The sequence below is a fragment of the Protopterus annectens genome, chromosome 1.part1 (genome assembly GCF_019279795.1).
Source record: "Protopterus annectens isolate FY-2018-M chromosome 1.part1, PAN1.0, whole genome shotgun sequence".
In the NCBI taxonomy this organism is placed as follows: Eukaryota; Metazoa; Chordata; order Ceratodontiformes; family Protopteridae; genus Protopterus; species Protopterus annectens.
Window position 1 is genome coordinate 383,812,075 of NC_056726.1, and position 13,505 is coordinate 383,825,579.

Here is a 13,505-nt window from a genome sequence, read left to right on the forward strand (position 1 = left end):
TATATATATATATATATATATATATATATATATATATATATATATAATGTGTGTGTGTGTGTGTGTGTGTATAACATATAGATATATATATATATATATATATATATTCGCAAACAGATTTTCAACCTTGCCAAAATTGATATGTTTGTACAAAAATGTGAATGTTAGCCTTAAAAGGGGTGTGTAAAGCATTAATTTTCTGTCACAGTGTGTATGACCCATGAACAGGAATAACGGTCAGATGTTGTTTTTCTCGGGGATGTACTTTTCCGACATAAGTTAGTTGAACCCTAAATAACCCAGAGTTTGGCTTCAGAGTGTCAGCCAGTGTCATGTTCCTTGAATATCTTCAAGTATGGCAAGTTGAGATAATACTTACTCATGTAAGTGTAATTTTATGTTTGATCCTATCTTTGAAGTCTCCCAATATTTAACCATTGCAATGGCAAAGGTCTTAAACCGTTTTGCTGGCAGTTGACAAATATATCCAGTTGCAAGGCATATGTTTTCCAAAATGTCATTTTGATGAATTTTTGAGCATGTGTTGGACTGTTCATAGAAACATATGGTGACAGATGTATTCTTCCCTTGTATTAATCGTTAGTGCCATTCTGTTTTTGCCTTTGGATTTGTAAACTGTCCTATTGTCATCTAAGACATTTGTCCTTCTGCTTGTACTCATTAAATGTAGTGTGTTTTGCATGGAGTATCACTAGCACTTTTTACCTGTAAGACTACTTTACTTTATTCAGTTTTTGTATATTTGGTTTTGGGAAAGAAGTGCAGGTTATCATGAAGATGTCCAAACATTGAAATACACACGTCCTTCTTCACATGACTCAGATGGAGCAGCCCTCTGTAGTGCATTTTTCATTACCTCTGACTGGGAAAGCATGCTCCCCGAAAAGGCAGATTTCACCATTATTCCTCTTTCAATGTCATAAACCACCCGACAGAATAATACTTACCAGTTGACACTAGTCTTTTCACGCTAACATTGTTACTTTTGTGAAAACATTATGAAGTGTGGCAGGGTCCAAAATCTGGTTTCGATAATACGTAAGTACTATATATGTATATATACAGTAGAGAGTCGATTACCCAAAGTAATTGGGACCAAGGGTAGTTTGGATAATCAAACATATAATTGAACCAAATAAAAAACTTCTGTAATTTATAGTAATACTGTGCAAAGTAAATATGTACATCACATCACTTGCATTTCCTTTTGTTAGTTTATTGACAGAGGGAGAAAAACAGGATAAATGCATGACATGTGTGTGCCTATATTTATGACACACAACAAATTTGCTTCTTTTCTACTTCTTGTGTCATGCCTTATTAAAAGAAAAGGTTGGGAACCACTGATTTAAAGACATACAACTTTGTTCCAAGACCAAGTAGTTCTACTACTTACCAGTCGTTAACTGCATAAGACTTCATACTCAAATTAATGCCAAGTTTTCAGTTATTCACATATTTAACAATAATTTACTTACTGCTTTCTTTTGGCTCAGAAGACCTGCACATAATTTTACATGGGAACTTAATCTGTTATGCTACTGGTTAGCAGAAATTTAACCAGTATACATAGAAGTCTACTAATCTGGCCAGCAAATTGCATGGAATATTCAACATCCAAGTGAACAGCTACCAGAACTGGTAGGTGAAATTAATGATGCGTCCCAAGGACATCAGCAGCTTAAAAGGTAAGTGATCAGCTAAAGTATTACAGCACAAGTAGTCCAACATGAATTTAAGAACCTAAAAAGGAGTCAGAAACCAAAGCTCTCAGATCTTCAGTCTGATATGTCATACATAGGCAACTACTACTTGCCTTTAAAAAAAAACAGGTATGTAAGTCAACTTTTATAACTTTACTGCCACAGATCTTCAGTGGGTAGAGTGCCTTCTGCAGTCAAATGGTAAGAAAAGCTTTTCAGACTCTCCTATTGTGGCAACACATTTTAACTCATTCATTTAACACAAGCTCTCACTCTACTCTGTAACATACATTAGAATTAGACACATGCGCACACTTACTTGTTATAGATGACGGCAGAAGCAAGAAGCAGCAGCGAACAGAGCTTTAAATTCCACTTGGTGTATATATAGATATACACATATGCATACATATATACCTGTCTAGGAATATTTGCTTTTTAGACAATAATAAGGAAAGAACCTTCTGCATTCCATGACCAGAATGCATACATTACTTGCCGCTTCTAAAGTTGTGCTTCATAGTAAATAAATAAACAAATAAACATGCAAACAAATCATTTATAATGTTGAGGCTTGGGGCTTGAGTCCTGCTTTAGAATGTGGGCCTGGAGCTGCAGTTCCATCAGCACCTGCCTTAATCTGGTCCTGGATTTATACAGACAAGAAATCCTGAATATCAACTAACTAATAATTTCCTGCAGTTGGTTACCAAATATGGGATGTGATATACACAAGCAACAAGTAAGATGCAGTACATTAAACAAGCGGTAATACATACAAGTGAGTGGTCCTATGAGCAGCACAGAACCCACTGCCGTTGCAACTCAACCTACAAAAAAACTAATATTCCTGCAAGAAAAATATTTCCCCACAACAGCCAGATTGTAGAAATGCATATCCAGGCCCTAGATAACCAAAGAACTTAAAGCCCTACTGAAAATCAAAGACTATTTGGCAACAGTGGAAACATATATCCAACACAGACACCAGAGACAGAGTCATTTAAGAAATCTAAACCAAAAATCGGAATGAAGACAAAGTTTTCTCTATACAAACCCAACAAAAGTCCACTAACAAACAACTCAATCAAATAATTGGCATTCTCCAAACAACAGCACAAGTGTAATGGTTCCATTACTGCATCACCTGGCCCCCATTAACAAATGTTGTCTTAAATTTGCCCTGGTCCCCCATACCTCATCCACTTCATCATTTACTCCTGCTATCCTCTTTCCTTACGGTGCACCCTTCTAGCTTTCTCTCAATAAAAATGAAGGATACTGAAAAACTACTGGAACAAATTCCTTCAGATGTCCCGATAGTTACAGTCTCCTCCTGCCTGGTTTATTATAATGTGTCATGATCAAACAGCTTCCCCATCCCATCATACCTGTAACCTCTGCCTCTGAAACAATTGTATGCCAGACATTTGGAAACAAGCACCCGTCACCCCTCTCTCCTGTGTCCCCAAACCAAACTCACCCACTGACTATAAGCCTATCTATATCCTTTCTGTATTAGGTAACCCACTAGAAAATTATGTTGTTGTTGTTGTTGTGTCTTTCAGCTTTTCCCGGTTAGGAGTCGCCACAGCAAAACTCCGGTCCGCTAATGACTGGCAGTAGATTTTTACATGCCGAGTTGCCAGCCCTGACGCACAACCTTCAACGAAGGTACGCCCATTCACACATATCTCCAGACAGAAGACGCTCTAGCTGAGAATTGAATGGGACAACATCTTACTGTGAGGCAACAGCGCTACTGCAGCACCACCACCGCAGTATCCACTAGAAAATTATGTGATTATGTAAATTTGTTCCACTAGAAAATTATGTAAATTTTGTCTTATGGACAAGAATATGCATTCGTATCAAGGCACGAATATGATTTCTGGTGTGGCACGAGATCAGTTTTTACCACCCTTGCTAAGACAGATCATAATCTTCTACTCTTCTCATTCACAGTCATTAATGCTAATCATAAATCACTTGGCTGGTCCAATGACTTTTTATCCATCAGAAGCTTCAAAGTTAAATTAGTTTTCCAAACATTTACAGTACTCATACTAACCATAGGACTGTCCCAAGACTGTGTATTATCCAGACTTATACTCTTTATCTTTATTAGCAATCTCCTGTCTGACTCACCACATTTACCAATCATATTATAAACAGATGACATGGTAATGTACAGTCCTGGCCACTTATCCTCCAGCTTCAAGAAGGAACTAGAAAATGACGTAAATCAACTCTCTGCATGGCTTTAAAAATTATCCTCCTCCTCCTCAACCTAAACAAAATCAGACCTTGATCTTTATCAATCCAAAAACATTACACAAACTCCCCTAAATATTTCATCCTACTGAATGCACTGGTCACCTTCATTACCTATGAGTTTGGCTTGGCCCACAATTACATTTCCATCCACAGTTAAATGTGAGTAAAGCTAAAGCCGACAATCTTTTCTGGGTAAGAAAAATATCACATTTTCTATCTCCCAAAGGTAAAAAATGAAATTGGTAAAGACATTCTACTTGCAAATGTAGAATGCAGTTTATCTATTAAAATTAACAACTTCCAAGAAAAAAAAAAACTCATTACAGACACTGTTCAATCAAATTTGTTGACTTATAATTCTCTCTTCTAAGCAGAACACATCCGTCATAATGGTCACTTCTGCAGTTTCCTTAATATATGGTTTATATCCTGCAAAGGATAAAATGTCCTGGCAGGATATAACCCAGGTCTATATCATAAGAGTGAATAGGAAAAATCGCGAACGCTCAAAATCTCGAAAGTACAGGACTTCGAAGTGCTTTTTATCTGAGATCGCGGTACAGTGGAGAATGGAATATTTGCCCTTTCCTCACTGTAGGGTGATCTCGGAGTTGGAATATATATTTAGCGGGGGGGGGGCACAGCCCCCCACAATAGCAAGTTTGAGGTCCGGTACTTTCGAGATTATGAGCTTTTACGTGTTTTCCTATTCGCTCATATGATATAGACCCTATAACCCATATAGCTAAGGCTACTACAGCAGTGATCATTCAAACATCTATTGTTTTGGTAAGTTCAACTTACGCAACTGTACTTTCTGTCTGATCTGTGTTAAGGCCAAATGTCTACCTGTTGAAAAGAGATTACAACTATTACTTGGTTCACTTCTATTTAAACATCCAGGTTTAGAACTGTTTCTATTACTTTGTAGCGAGCTCACTATCAGAACTGCTAACGATCACTTTAGGTCTTTCTTCCCTAACAGAATATACACCTCACCAAAATTCACTTCACATCTGTTTTCGGTCAGAAATGGAAAAAACACTCCAAGAAAAAGCAAAGCATTCATAATTGCAACACAGTCTGTTTACTTAATAGACATACATAGTGAGAAACAGTCTTACACTGCCGTCACCAGTACACCTTCTGCAAAATTACTTGAAACCCCTCATCTCTGTGTAATTTTACATAATCCATTTCATTGTATACATCTTCCACATATTCATATGCAGACCTTCTCACTAACTGTAAATTGCATTTCCATTTACTTTGTTCTCATTGCATTTTCAAACCTTATTATGAAACATATGAAGATAAAAACATTGAAAATCCAGAAAGTGTTACAATTTCAGCATACAGACTTGGATCCTACACTTGACAGCGAATTTAAATTATTTCATGTAGCTGTACATTATAAGATGGGGCCAAAGGAAGGGGAGCCAAATTTGACGAGGCCAGTATGGGGCTATGAGTACTATCCTGCTTTGCAACAACAGAGCTTTCTGGAGTACTTTGGGGATTAACGGGAATGGAGGAAAGGCATAAAGAAGACCCGGGGGGCCAATCGTGTACAAGTGCATCCCTTGGTGACTCTCCCGGAGGGGGCATCAGGGCAAAGTAGCTGCTGCATCTGGCAATCATGGATGTGGCAAAAAGGTTGCAGCAAGGCTGGCCTCACTTGCAAAAGATCTGATCCACAATTTCCTGATTTAGAGACCACTCATGAGGCATTAGGATAGCTCTGCTTAGCTTGTCCACTATTACGTTGGATTTCCCTGGGATATGCTTTGCTATCAGAAACTGTTGGGAAGAGACTGCCCACTGCCATACTCTTTGAGCCTCTTGAGACAGGGGGTAAGATCTGGTTCCGCCTTGTTTGTTTATATACCACACGACCGACGTATTGTCCGTCTGAATTGCAATCATTCCTACTGGAAGGGAGTTCTGGAATGCCTGCAATGCCAAGAGAACTGCTCTCATCTCTAGGACATTGATATGCAAGTGGTATTCGCATTCCTGCCAAGTCCCTTGGACTGTCTTTCCCACATAATGCCCCCCCACCCAATCTGGGAAGCGTCAGTGGTCACTGTAGCTACTAGTTGTGGGAGGATGAATGGTCTGCCTAGAATTACGTGGATGGATTGAAGCCACAACCTGAGGTCCCTCTTGCAGGAGTCTGTGATGATGATCTTGTGGGACATGGGCAACTCCTGCATGGACCACTGAGCAAAATGTAACCACTGGAGTACACTCATACATAGACATGCAAGAGGTACCAGAGTAATCGCTGCCACCATGGTATCCAGGACCTTCAGCACAACCTTTGGTTTCTTTTTTGCAAGCAGATTCGACATGATGCAGTGTTTGTTGCCTGTCTTGAAGTTTTGCTACCATGTCTTTTGTATTTAACTCTGCTCCTATAAATGTAATATGTTGTGATGGCAACAAGGCAGATTTTTTGAAGTTTATGCTGATACCCAGTTGTGAACACAGATGAAGAGTGGTGTCTCTGGCTTTGATTAGTAGATGCTCGGTGGTGGCGGTTAGGAGCCAGTCGTCCAGATGTGGAAACACTAGGAATCCCAGAAAATCTCAAGTGAGCTGGGACCACTGCCATGCATTTGGTGAACACTCTGGGGGCTGTAGTGAGACCAAAGGGCAGGGCTTGAAACTGGCAGTAACTGACCCCAACCAAAAGCGTAGGTGATTCCTGGATCGCCTGTCCATTTTTATATGGTAGTACGCATCTTGGAGATCTATCGAGCACATCCAATTGTCTTTTTCTAAAGAGGGAAGTACTGACTGCAGTGTCACCATCTGGAACTTTGATTTTTTTTACAGACTTGTTCAGTCTGCTGAGATCCAAAATGGGCCTGCAGTCCCCTGTCTTCTTTGGAATTAAAAAGAACCTCGAGTAAGTTCCGGATCCAATCTGGTCTGCGAGGAAATTTTGGATGACTCTTTTTCTTAGAAACCTTTGAATTTCTAGGGTTGCCTGATCCCTCTGGCTGTGTGGAACGTACGGGATCGATCTTTTTTCTAACTAAGTGGAAGAGAAAAGAATGCTGTATCCTATGGATATTATCGTTTGTACCCATTTGTCTTGTGTAATATTTAGCCAGGCGTTTTGGTACAGTGACAATCGACCCCCAACTGCCTCCAGAGGTGGACAGGTGGGCCTCCTGTCAGGAGTGCTGGAAAAAGCCTACCAGAGAATGTATCTCTGTCCCCCTGGTTTTGCAGACCCCCTCTGCTGCGAGGTCGGTGTCTTACATTATTGTTTCCCCCTCTGCCCCTGGGGGAAGATTCACCACGTGCATCTGGGAAAACTCTTTGGGACTTATGGAACCTCATCTTTCCTCCCTTTTGGCCTTTCGGTAAGGCCTGGTGAGGAGGGAAAAATGTACTCCCACGGCAGAAAGAGTTGTACCCTCCTGCTCACACCTGGTCTGAGTTTCTTTCACCTTTGGGCTGAATAAAGAAGAGCCATCGAAAGGGGCGTTGACAAAGGAAGACTTGAAAGGTTCCGTGAACTCACATAGGCACATCCAGGAATGTCTCCTTAGGGAAATTCCTGTACCCGCCTCCCTACTCGCTCCATCAGCCGCATAAGATATAAGCCGCATGGAGGAGTTAACAACAGAGTTTAAGGTAGCAAGCTGACTGGTCACCTTGTCTGAAACCCCAGCAGCTGTAGAACCTTGGAGGGTATCACCTAACTCCTTCAGGAGATCCCTCTGCAGTCTAGTGAAGTGAGTCAAGTAATTCAGCGACCTGAGTGTAAAGGCTGCTGATGAGATCTGTCCATCATGCAAGATTCTTTATTCAGTGGATGGACAGACGTGAAGTCTCAGACAATTCCATTTTGGACAGACGTGGAAGTCTCAGACAATTCCTTTTTGGTGGCAGCTGCCGCCACCACAGAATCTACTGGGACACCTTTGGACAAAAAATCCTTGTCAGAGGGGGCAGTAATGAACTTGTTGGGTCTCCTTGGAATAGATTCCACAGATTCTGGAGAGCCTCACGCCTTTCAACTGACTACATTAAGGAGCTGGTCGAAAGGCGGGGTCACCCAAGAGGTGGAGGGGTGAGACCCAAAAGCCTCCAGGTACATGGACTCATCCTCAGAAGGGTTGATGGATTTCCAGCCACATCTCTGTTTAAGGATCTCTAGGATTCCACAAATGACATCTTCAGTGGGTGACTGTGAGGACCCTACTGAATCATCTAGATCTGTGTCTGAAGTGACAGACTCCTCGGGGGACTCTAGATGTTTCCTCTTACATGTTCTGTTCTGGGGGACCTCTTCAGAGAGATACTCTGGAGAGGTTTCGGAAGAGATGGTTTCGCCCACTGGGGCATCCTGGGACTTTAGGTCTCTACGCCTGTGGGGGAGTGATGGTAGAGAGACAGACTCTGGCACTTTTGGAGGAAGAGAGCTTGGATCTTAGAGTGGAGCTGACTAAAGGGACAGCACACTCCTCATGACCTCGAAGGCACCACGATCCCACTCCAAGGCAGCCCCCGGATCCAAAGAACCAGGAGATCGCCCCTGAAGCAAGGCCATAGGCTCTGAGGCCAATGGAGGCGCTGAGCTGACCCGCACCGATGCTCCGAGATGTAGATTCAGATCAGACAACTGTCCGACCCAACTCTCTTCTCCAGAGTCGACGGGGGAGTGTTTGCCCCCAGACTCCTCACCTGAGGATGGCACCGAGTATGTCGGAGCAGAAATCAGGGCCGAAGATCCTGGATCAGGTCTTGGCCCCGAGGTTTCCACTACTATCAAATCCAAGCCCTCCAGCTCCGAAGCCGCAACTTGGGTGCGAGGAGGAATTGTCACAGGAGTGGTGATAGTTGTCATAGTCAACTCTATTCTGGGAGGACTTGACAGGATCTTGGCCAGTGCTGGTGTCCGTAGCAGTCTCGTAACCACCCACTCCACGCTGTCAGTGGACAGGCTCCTGGAAGACTGAGAGGATGGAGCAGAGGACCTGGTTGACTGCAAAATGGGTGAATGTAGTACTGGTGAGACCGGTTCAATATAGGGGACCGGTTCCAACTACGACTCTCTATCGGTTCCCGAAAGGATCAGTGGAGCAGAAGAGACAGATGTCTCAGTCCCGAAAGCCTTCGGGTCCGTGTTTGATTCTTTTTCCTGCTTCTTCACCGGTTCAGATGCTGGAGCCGAGGAAGAAGCTCTTTTTGAAGATTTGTCTGACATTGGTGATTTAGAGGAAAAACTCTGTTTTCCTTCAATAGCCTCAGCAAAAGGAACTTTGAGCAGACCCCTCACAATAAGTTTATTCTTTCTTTCCTGCAACTAAACCCATGACAAATAGCACAGGATTCCTGTAGGTGGACAGCACTCAAGCAGTAAACACAGCTGGTGTGTGCATCCATTAAAGACATTTTTTGTGTACATTGGTCACACTTATTGAAGCCAGAAGACTTTGATTCTTTACCATCCTTAGACATGACTAACTGCTAATATTCAAAACTACAAAAAAAACAACTTCTACTAATGGTTTTAACCATAACAAAAAACAACTACAGTAAAGCACAAACCAAGCCTTATTTAAAAATAAATAAATAAAAACAAAACTATTAACCGAAGGAGACACACACCACAACAGAAGAAAGGGGAAACCAGAGGAGAAGTCTCTAACTTAAACTACAATCTCCCAATAAGCGGAATAGACGGGAAGGTAAAGGGAAGCCCACTAAGTGAAACGAGTCCTCTAACTTAAACAAACTTTGTGTCAAAGTCAGAGAGAGAAATTTACACAATAAAATTCACACAAACCCTGAGAAGAGAGGAAGTTGGGACACGAGATAGGGTAGGGGAAAGGCCTACTGAGAAACGATGGCCAGCAGCACACAAAGTACAGCAAAACAAGCAAATTTGACAATAAGCTAAATTAACACTAAATATTTTCAACAGTAACCAAAAGGAACAAGAATCACTGTTAAAACAAAGAAACTTTTCTACTTAGCCTGGAGCCTAGTAGGAAGCACCCAATCTAGTTTAGCAGCAAACGAGATCTGGGTGTTCTCCCCGAAGCATGATGGGATAGGGTATAGCCTCGAGTCAGGGGATGCTCGCCAGCTTTAGTAAAGGCTGAGTCGGAACTGATGCTCGATTCCGAACCCAATCAGCAAAGAATGAAGGCGAGAAAGGACAACATAACATTGGATATTACTGTGTTCTAGAACTTCCTATAGCTGCTATGGCCAAACATACCATATTCCAGAATCTCTTCACTGGTGAACAGTCTGACAACATCTGCAACATACATTTTCCCTTCCAGACTGTACTTTCAACACATAACGAAAACACCACAACACAATCTTCACTCCTTCTAAAGTAGTTCAAAGCAACAACTAAGATCCAAATGGAAATATATTCCAGCCGCTTATTTCCAATGAGAGAGAGAGAGAGAGCGACCATGTAGTAAAAACAAATGTAATTTATTCTAGCGCCTCGGTGTTACCACCTTCAAGGAATAAAAGAACTACAAAAAAATCTAGCTTTTATATTCTATTATTAATTACACTCAATCAATTAAACAATAAAAAACAATTATCTTATTAAAGCAAACACTTCCAATTCAATTCATTATTTAAATATTTAGGAACCAGTGTCTTGTATTTCAAAATATAAATACTCTCCTTATATAGCAATTTTGTTTTAATATATCTTCTTTAACATCTATACATTCTATTTGTTCTAAAACAGTGCCATAAAACAAATTAACATCATTATTATGAAACATTTTAAAATGTGAAGCAATCACTTTATCTTCCCTTTGTTTATATCTCTCATATGCTCCATGAACCTAACACGAAATTCTCTCTTCGTCTCCCCTATATAATATAGGTAACAAGGACACCTCAAGGCATATATTACCCCTTTACTCTTACAAGAAAAAGTGGCCCTGGGATCAAATTTAACATTATTCATGCTGTGAAATGCATTCACAATATGAGTACATATACTACATCTACCACATTTTAAAGTTCCCCTAACTGATAGTGTATTTGTTATTTCCATGGCAGGCATACTAAACATGCCATGCACTACCATATCTTTCAAATTTTTGCCCCTAGTGTATGAGAAAAAAAAGTTTTCTTGGAAGAATATTTGCCAAAATTTATCTTGCACTAAATACTTCCAATAATTTTCTATTAATTCCACATCTCTTTACTTTTGACATAATAAACTGATACATAGTATATTGGATTCACCAAACATTCTTTGTCCACTCCCTCTCTTTTACTTGTTGGGAATGCCCTATTACTCCCCCTCTCTCTATTTATTCCGCTTATTTCACCCCATATTTTATTTTGGGCTTCTTGTATGACACTTGAGTGTAACTTGTATGTTACTTAGAGTGTAATTAATAATAGAATATAAAAGCTAGAGTTTTTTTGAAGTTCTTTTATTCCTTGAAGGTGGTAACACAGAGGCGCTAGAATAAATTACATTTGTTTTTACTACATGGTCTCTCTTTCATTTAAGCAGCTGGATATATTTCCATTTGGATCTTAGTTGTTGCTTTGTACTTCCAACACGCCTGGCTCCTGGTCTCTACACGTAAGGTGAGAATTTTAAGCCTCCATTAATTTACAGATCAGTTACAAAACTTTGAGAAGCAGAGTTCTCGTAGAGATAAACTTCTTAGCGTGTTCAAATAACATGTTTTGGGGAGTACCCAAGGACTCACCCAAATCCCACAGCTGTAAATATTTACACCAAAACATTGAACCCCCCCCCCCCCGATTAACTTTCCACTCAACCAGGGAGGATGTCATAGTAAGAGTTACAGAAGAGGTGTGATCAGATGAATATCCTTAACCTCACAGGTGTCAACTTAGGAGGAGAGGTCAGAGCAATCAGCAAAACTGTTTTCCACGTTAAGCATCTCAAGTCAACCAGATGAGTTAGTGCAAATAGAGCAAGTGATAGCTTCTCTAACACAGAATTAAGGTCCCATGGAACAGGCACCTGTTTTCTAGGTGGCTTATTATGTTATCACCCATTTCAAAAACAGTTTCATATGAGATTACATTGAAATTGGGGGATCCATGGGCAGACATACTGAAATGACTGAAAAATAAACTTTAATAAGGAGTAAGACAGGCAATACAATTGCAACTCATACAAACCAGAGAAACACTAGCCCTGAATGGGTGCTTTTTTGGCACTAACAAGAAAATCTATTCCATTTGCTTATGTATGATTTTCTAGTAGCAGACTGCTGCATGTTCTCAGAAAACATGTGCATAAAGGGTATTAAGACTCCATGATCCAGGCACTCAGTTGTAGTTAATAAGAGTCAGGATGTATCAAATATCCCTGATCTTGTATGAGTAAATCCAGTCTGTTAGGAAGCTTGTGGTAATTGCCCCTAATGAATTCCAAAAGAAGGGAGAACCATCATTCTCTGGGCCAGAAAGGAGTCATCACAATGATCTCTGGGGAGCCCTTCTTAATCTCTTGGACTACCTTGGAAATCAGTGGAAAGGGGGGAAAAGTATACAGGAAAGTACAGCTGTGCCAGTAAACTTACTATAACATTAGATGTTCAAATGATCAATGCTACAGTAGCCTTAGCTAAATGGGTTATATCTTGCCAAGGATATAACAATTAGCCAGCATCCAAAGTTTTGGGGCACCATCCATGTGCTCAAATTGTTATGCAGCTCAAGATGAATTGCCTAAAAAGACAGGTATGAGTACCAAGCCCTTCAGAAATGTCATGCCAACTTAAACAGGGAAGCTATGCCCTGAGAGAACAAAGGTAGACTAAAACAATATACATACATACGCACATCCTGACAAAACAACACACTCAAAAAAAACTAAGGAGGGTGGAGAGAGGGAGCAGCTACTGCAGCAGTGATCATTTGAACATCTACTGTTATGGCAAGTTTACTTAAACAGCTGCACTATGTTCATCATATTGATTAGTGCTGCAGTAGTCTTAGCTAAATGGATAGATTATCATAGCTTACTAGATTTGGGAGGTGGAAGGAGAAGGGTCCATGAGCTCCTAGTGACAAGTACTAGGAAAGCTTGATCTAGACCTAGAGAAGGAATCAAGCTTGTAGTGCTTTGTAAAAATATGAACAGAGGATCAAGTTGCTGCTTCTAGAATACCTCTAGAATCCAACGCTTTTCAAAAAGTTACAGGGGAAGCCAAGCCCCTACAAGAGTGAAACTTGACCCACCCTGGAATAGTTTTTTGAGGTGAGAATAAAAAAAAAAAAAGTTATATACTCATCATAATCATCAATCTGTGTTGTCCATTTTCATTCTTCCTTAACTATTGGGTTTGTATCTGATTGCTGGATCCACCTCAGCCGTTTCTTCCAGATCGTAGAACACGAACTATTGAGCTCCTCCCTTTACCCATGACGCCCTCATCCCATTACATACCTTAGATCTAGTTTGATGCCCATAGACCTACAAAGCAGTGACAAATAAAGAAAGAACTG